The following is an 8,297-nucleotide window of genomic DNA, read 5'->3' as shown; positions in this document are numbered from 1 at the left end:
GCATCTCTCTCTCTCTCTCTTAATCTCTCTTCATCTCTCTCCCTCACTCTCTCTCTCTCTCTCTCTCTCTCTCTCTCTCTCTCTCTCTCTCTCTCTTTCTCTCTCTCTATTTCTCTGTCTCTCTCTCTCTCTCTGTCTCTCTATCTATCTATCTATCTCTCCTACCTCCTTCCCTTTCTTCCTCCCTCCCTTCCTTCCTCCCCCCTCTCTTTCTCTCTCTGTATATACATGTAGGTACGCACGCGCACACGCACACTTAGATACATGCATGCACATCCAAACATTCACTCACCCACGCACGCAGGCAGGCACGCAGGCACATACATCGCACGTACTCACCCACGTACGCTCGCGCACACACACACACATACACACACATACACGCGCGCGCGCACACACACACACACACACACACACACACACACACACACACGCACACACACTCACACACACACACACACACACACACACACACACACACACACACACACACACACACACACACACACACACATTGGAGTACGAGAACTGGGTGGAAGAAATAGCAACCTATATTAAAAATCATCTGAAATCAGCGAACTTCAGCTTGCGAAAGATACACATGTAATCTGGCGTACTTCGCTTCTCTCCTGATTTTTTTAGCATTTTGGTCGTGATATACGATTTGTATGTCTACGAACATGTCAAATCATTATCATTGTTTATTCTAATCTGAAATGGACCATTACATATATCACTTAAAATTTGTAAGCGATTTCGAAAGTTTTATAGAGTTCCGAACTCTGCCAGGACAATAGAAATAACGAAGACTATAAGGCAGGTGTCCAGGTTGTAGCTATTCTGGTTAACATATATCACTACAGCACTGTTACAGCAACAGTAACTTTACTTCTCTCGTCTGCTACTGTTACTGCTATTAAACAGCTATGTTCAATATTTACACGTAGCATCTGCATAGGATACGCATGCTCCGTACCTGCTGGCAGATTTTCCAGATGGGAATTTTTGCACGTGTGTTGTGACACCGGGTCCTTTTCTAGTGTGAGCAAATATTAGGCGAGCAAAATCACAAAGAACGCAGCACCAGTTGAAAGTTTACGTTTCGAGGATACACAAGCCTACACCCCGTCCGGAATCTGCGTCCATTCACCGGGCCATTGTTGACACTTTTGCACGCAGTAAAGTGAAAATCGGCTAGAGCTGTTATATCCCCGTTGCAAAAACAAACTCCACTACTTCTGTCACCTCACTACAATCCTACACGCTCGCCTGACACGTAGTAATTGTGCTAAGCAAATTAGCGCGACAAAGCGCATTTAAAATGGACCCCCAGCCGCGTGTTTCATCCTACATAAACTCCGCAGACAAAACATGATTGAGGATCGTTTGAAGCATTTGTAGAGCTTGTTGGCCCAAATGCAACCCTGACCATATATATATAGATATATCTATATATATATATATAGATATAGATATAGATAGATATAGATATAGATATATATATATAGATATATCTATATATATATAGTATATATATATACGTATAAGGAATTAATGGATATAATATATATATACTAATGGATAGATAGATAGATAGCTAGATTTAGATCGATAGCTAGATGAGAAGATAGATAGATAGATACGATCAAGATATGTCAATATCACTTGACGACGAACGCCATGTAGTAAAAAAAAAACAAAATTCAAATAATAGTAAAGGGTGGTTTAAGTTTTATCGCGAGCTTTCGAAGAAACGTACAAGCTCTTCCTCGGCTTGTCTCTGTGTATCTGTGGTTGTGTCGCCTGCGAGAGGAAAAGCCTGAGCGGAAATGATTAGTCTCGAAAGCCGTGTATTAAACCTTTATATTATTTGAATTATTCACACACACACAGCACACCAAGTACATATATATATATAATATATAGATATTATAGTATTATAATATAGTTCATCTCACGTACTGTAGCATATTAGGGACTGTGTAGTAAGATAAGAGCCGGATTGCGAAGCTCCAGATATCACACATCTCTGACTATAACACGTCAACAGCACATGTGTGTTCCTCTCAACGGTTAAGAACGACAGACAGACACAAGAGCGCACGGGCCACACGTGCGCGAGTATAGCATGACGACACGCAAGTAAGAAATAATATGCCGAATAAGAACAGGTGAGCACATCACTTTTCACTGGCCAAAATTCATTTTACGATCGCATGACGATTGTGGAAAAATGCTCGCCAGTCTTACAGCATACTGTATAAAATTGTAGGCTGTTTGAACGTCCGTGCTGCCAAACTGTTATATGCCAACAGTGATATTAAAATAAGATAAAACAAAAAATATAAATAGCTATATATACATATACTATACTAACATACTATCTAACTATAGCTATACATACTAACTATAATAGCTATAGTATAACTATACTAACTAACTATACTATAGCCTATAGTATGATAAAGCTATATATTCTATAACATAGATATCCATATCATACTATACTTACTATAATTACTAACATAATATTGCATACTCTCAGCTATAGATATACTATACTATACTATACTATATACTATAATATAGTATACTATACTATTATTATATAAATATACGCTCACGACATAGCTATAAGCTATCTTACTATAACTATATCTTATACTGTATACATATTATACTTATATATACTATAACTATATATACTAATACAATACTATACTAGTACTAATAACTATACTATACTATTCTATATGAGTAGCTTATACTAACTGATACTATACTATATAATATCTATACTAATATACTTTACTTATCTAAGTGGATATCATATATAGACTATTGATCTATACCGTACTATACTATAGTATATATACATACGATACTATACTATACTTATATCCTATTATATACTATAACTAACTATTACTATAAACTATATATATAACTTATATACTATATATACTATACGTATACTATACATCTAATAAGGTTATTATAGTTATATTCTATATATAATATACTATGCATTACGGCTAAATGGCTTTAACTTAAGATTCCATTCGAAAATTGATTTAAAATTGATCTTCACACTCCCGCGCATCAGAGACACGTCCTCCTCTGTACTCCACGATTAAAGTTAGAGACAATAAGGTTTAGAATTAATAATATAATTTACACAATAAGATAGAATATAAAAAAGAAAGATATATATAAGCTATTCTTCAACAAACACCAAATAGCGGTGAGATTTAAGTATGGATAATAATTATTATATGGATTAATTAATTAGTTCAGTAGTACGTTTATAAAAGTCACATTACACACCCGAAGATCATCGTGGTTTGTACAAGTTGAAATATAAATGTAATATTTTATAGTTGGTGTGTCATTCACTAGGATACTGCAGCGTAAGTTGAGTAAAAAATAGATAATACACGACGAATAAGCATCATATTGAATAATAAAAGCATATTAATAAAATAAAAAAAGGGGAGACTGGTAGCCTGTTTATTAAATGTGGACAGATTTGTGAATATTCGATTCGTATAATACTCGGAGTGAGGAATCAATACTTATTGTTTTTGTCCTTCCCGAAAGTATTGAATTTTTTTATTATGATCTAAGAAATCTTATTCAATTAAAAGTAAATATTGTAATTGATTGCTACGCGATCTCGCGTCGTCTTGACATGAATTGCTCAAATGAATCTTTCAACATAAATCTCAAGTATTAAATAATAATTTATATGCGGCAGTTATCTGAATTTATACGCATAAGCGTAGTTATTTTCATGAGCGGATCGTTGACAAATAGGTCCCCATTGGTGGGTCGAAATGATCAGATGAACGCTGAAGCACGAAATTGTGAAAACTCACGCTGCAGGTTCGTACGCTGCATTGGTGGTTTTAAATAGACTTCGTCCTGGCAAGGCTATCCATCTCACGGGCTAATCTAAAATGGATGGCAGATCGGCTGGTGCTACCGAATACAAACACATGGCGTCATCATACGTGTTTGCGAATAGGAACGCGAAGTTAAGCCAGCTCGCGTAATTGGTTTGGTTTATTTGTTTCAAACAGCGAATCCCATTACGCAATTGTTTAATCGATTGTTACGTAAACATCGGGGTTGGGGTAACTACGACGCGTCCGAAGCGAAGGTGGTCAGTCCCAGGGCGCGCCGCGAGAACCGTCCGAAAGGCTCTGAAGAAGTGCGTGATTGTGATAAAATCCGCCGTCTAGTGCTGTTGCGATGCTCGCAACTATAGCTAATAACATTGAATGTCGATCCGCCAATCCGGAGTCAAAAAACTGGCGGCGGCGCCGGCGGCAGAGCAATCGTCCGCTTCGTGGCTTCGTGTTAATTTAGGAGTGAACTATATGATAGTTATTAGAATATTTATTAAGATAGATTATAATAAAATAATAGATTAAAGGTATTTATAGATTTATTATTAGCGTGAGTTTATTAATATTTCTCCGGATTAGTGGGGTGGCCGGGGTTTACGGGGTGCGAGAGCGGCAACACATGTTGAGCCACGCGCCGTTCGTTAACATTTAATAGTTCGATCTTAGAAGATGTATTTCTGTAGAAGTGTCGTTGATTGTTTGTCACCATTCCACCAACCCGTTGCGGTCGTTAGATCGTCGTAACGAAGTGATAGAGGTTTATATATTATATTCTAGACGTTACAAAATCGCTGTAAGGAGTTAACGATACATTGCTCGTGAATATACAATTACCCACGTACGCGCGCAAGCCAGAACCACACACACGACACACAACTCACACACGCACCACGCACGGACGCACGCACACACACAGCGCGCGGCTGCACGCACGCACGCCGCAGCACGAGCACGCACTGCACAGCGAGACATCAACGCCGAGGCACACCACTCACAACGCACACGTCACAGCACGCAGACGAACACCAGCAACACACAGCCCACATCCACACCACACACCAGCACCATACCGACACACACCAGCCACACACACACACACCACACAACCACTTCACACAACCACACAGCATTGGAGGGTCGTACATGTACGCATATAATCGCACTTAATTATGACCTACATACAAGCAAGAAATAATTCCCTTGTGGATAATGCAAGTCATTGTGATTTCCATCGTGGGAAGGGTTTCTAGTTGGGCATTTCGTTTGTATTTACTTATATTCCTTCGCATTTCAGTCAGTGTTGCGTATAATATAATAATTCAAATAAAAATCGCAATTGTCGTGTTTATTTAATTAGCGCTCATTAACAACAACAACATTACCAACTCTTAATTCAACCTGTGCAGATTAACATGTACAATGACCATCGGCGAAGCTGCCAAATGCGCTATCATAGAAGCACAACGCCAACGCAATAATCTTGCGGACGGAATTGTATATAGGGCTTGCCTGAAAGCGATGCTGGCTCAGCAGATGGCCGATAAATGACATGTATAACTTATCCCGCATCTTCTGCCGGGTGGTCGCCGCGTAGCTGCCTCGTACTTCCCCCGCCAATCTGTCTTCTATTTTTCAGCACGGCCCCGCGGTTGCGTTTATTTGTTCTATCGCCAATAAAACGCTATTAATACGAGACCGCCTTGTTTTCATTTACACGGAAAACAAAGATATGCAAATGCTTACAACTGGCGATATCAATCTAAATATTTGCGGCTCGTATGCAGCTAAGACAACACCTAACGCAATCGCCGTCGTTCCTTCTACGCGCACATGCATGCTAGAATAAACGCCACACGAGTTGAATATAATATTACTTCTGAATTATTGACAGACGAATATTCGTATTTAAGCTGGCCTTATTAGGCTGAAAGTGAGTATATAGCAGATCCGGCGGTAATTTTAAGAATGCGAGATATGTAAATGGCTATTTATAATGACGCATGCAGGAGGACAAATTGGCGTTCTAAACCGATACACATGCAGAACACGCATGCACGCAGTGGCTTGAATCTAGACATCAGGATCGCTCGAGTAATGTCTATAAGCCGAGGTTGCGATATCTTATAGAAGACATACCGTCATATATCTGATATCGCCACCGTCTTAGCTTTGTGATTTTTTATACACACGCGCACACACGCACGCGCGCACGCATACATATACGGATACAGACTCAAACACTCCCACGCGGGCGCGCACGCATCTCTCTCTCTCTCTCTCTCTTAATCTCTCTTCCTCTCCACTTCCCTCTCACAAGGCTTCTCTTTCGCCTCCCTCTTGCATGCCTTCCCTACGTCCAACCACATTGATGACATGCGATACAGCAGGTAAGCTGATACTGTTTCGAGTTTAGAAGCAGCTGCACTTAACGGACCGTAAACTTCGTCTCCAATCGGAGGCTGGTTGCAGCTGCTGCTGCTGCTGATGATGATGATGATGTTACTGCTGCTGCTGCTGCTGCTGATTATGATGATGCGGTTACTGCTGTTGCTGCTGCTGATGATGATGATGCTGTTACTGCTGCTGCTGCTGCTGCTGCTGCTGCTGCTTGCTGCTGGTTAGTGGTGGTTGTGCTGGTGGTGGTGGTAGTAGTGGTGCTGCGGCTGCTGCTGCTGCTACTACTTCTGCTACTGCTGCTGTTGCTGCTACTACTGCTGCTGCTGCTACTACTACCGCTGCTGCCTCCACCTGCTATTTTAGACGGTCTCTCTTTCTTTCGCTTTTCTCGCGCTTTCGGTTTTGCATTAATTTATGATTCTCTCGAACGCCCCGTCAGCTAGTTATATGAAATTGATGCCGGAGTTTGAAAGATTGTTGTCGTTTGTTTGTCCGTCGGTTCGTCTGTCCATCCATCCACTCTGCGGTCTATTATGTCTCTATCACACCATCCACCCACTATGTGATCTGTATATATTATGTCTATCACACCATCCACCCCATCGTACATACATTTACGCGGACACTTGAGGACTGCTATTGGGGCTTGACAGTATTTCAGTTGCAAGCCAGATTTCTGCCTTGAACTTATCTTTTTCCGATCATCTTTTTCGTATCATTCGTACGATCGATTGCTCAATCTCATTGTTGTGTCTTGGTATGCGAGGTTTTTTCCGTCTACCGATAGAGAGAGAGAAGAGAGAGGGTGGGAAAGATGAGAGCGAGAGAGAGAGAGAGAGAGAAGAGAGAGAGAGAGCAGAGAGAGAGGGAAAGAGTGAGAGGGAGGGGAGAGAGGGAGTGAGATGAGAGTTGGGTGGATGCGAGAGAAGAGAGACGAAGGAGAGGAGAGAGAGAGATGAGAGAGAGATGAGAGAGGAGGATGAGCAGGAGGAAAGAGCTGAGAAGTGGGGAGGGGGAGAGAGGGAGGAGGAGAGAGAGGAAAAAAAGAGAAGGGCGAGAAAGAGAATAAATCGGTGCCGTTTTCCTTCCCCCTCTCCTTTCCATATTCGTATCTCAACAATAGATTATACTCTTTCGACGTCCGCTCACACAATTACGAGTATTATATACTCTGTATATTACACATATATATATATGTATGTATATATATATCTATGATATTATATGCATATGTATATAATATATTATTCATATAATATATTTATTATATATATATAGTATATATATCATGAGTTATAAAGACAACTTTTTTGTCTTTTATTAACTCTCTGATATTTATATTATATAATAATATATATATATACAATTATATGATTTAGCTCTTTTTACATACGACAATCTCTGCGCGCACGATTCACGTGGTACGCGATGAACGTAGACGCGTTATGAATTCCGTGGGAATTCGAACGCCGGCGGGGGTCGCTTACGCGCTCGCCTTAATGTGCATAACTTCTGTGCGATAGCCTACATCACGGTACCGGCGGGTGTTTAGAATTAAAAATTTAAAATTTAAAAATAAATAATTTAAAAAAAAATAAAGTTAAAATAAATTAAAAATAGTTGAATTAACTTTAATACATTAGCGACTATGAGATTCGATACCCATTCCCTGTGGGTTTCGGACGTTAGGTGGGACTTTTTCTGCGACTAATTGGGCTGTTCGGACTAGCGCGAGAGTCACCGGTATAAGAACAGTCAGTAATTCCTAAGCCTTGTCTCTCGTGAACTAGTATTATTGTACTGCTGCTGTACTACTTACTTACTGCTGCTTGCTGCTGCTTTGCTGCTGCTGCCCTATCTGCGCTTGCTTGCTGCTGCCATACTACTGCCTGCTTGCTGCTTGATACTGCTGCTTGTATGCTGCTTACTGCTTGCTGCTCGCTGGCTGCTTTGCTGCTTGCCTGCTGCCCTGCTGCTGCTGCTGCTACT

This window comes from Priapulus caudatus, unplaced genomic scaffold (genome assembly GCF_000485595.1).
Source record: "Priapulus caudatus unplaced genomic scaffold, Priapulus_caudatus-5.0.1 Scaffold2, whole genome shotgun sequence".
Classification (NCBI taxonomy): domain Eukaryota; kingdom Metazoa; phylum Priapulida; class Priapulimorpha; order Priapulimorphida; family Priapulidae; genus Priapulus; species Priapulus caudatus.
The sequence above is the reverse complement of the archived record's forward strand: the minus strand, read 5'-3'. Positions refer to the sequence as shown.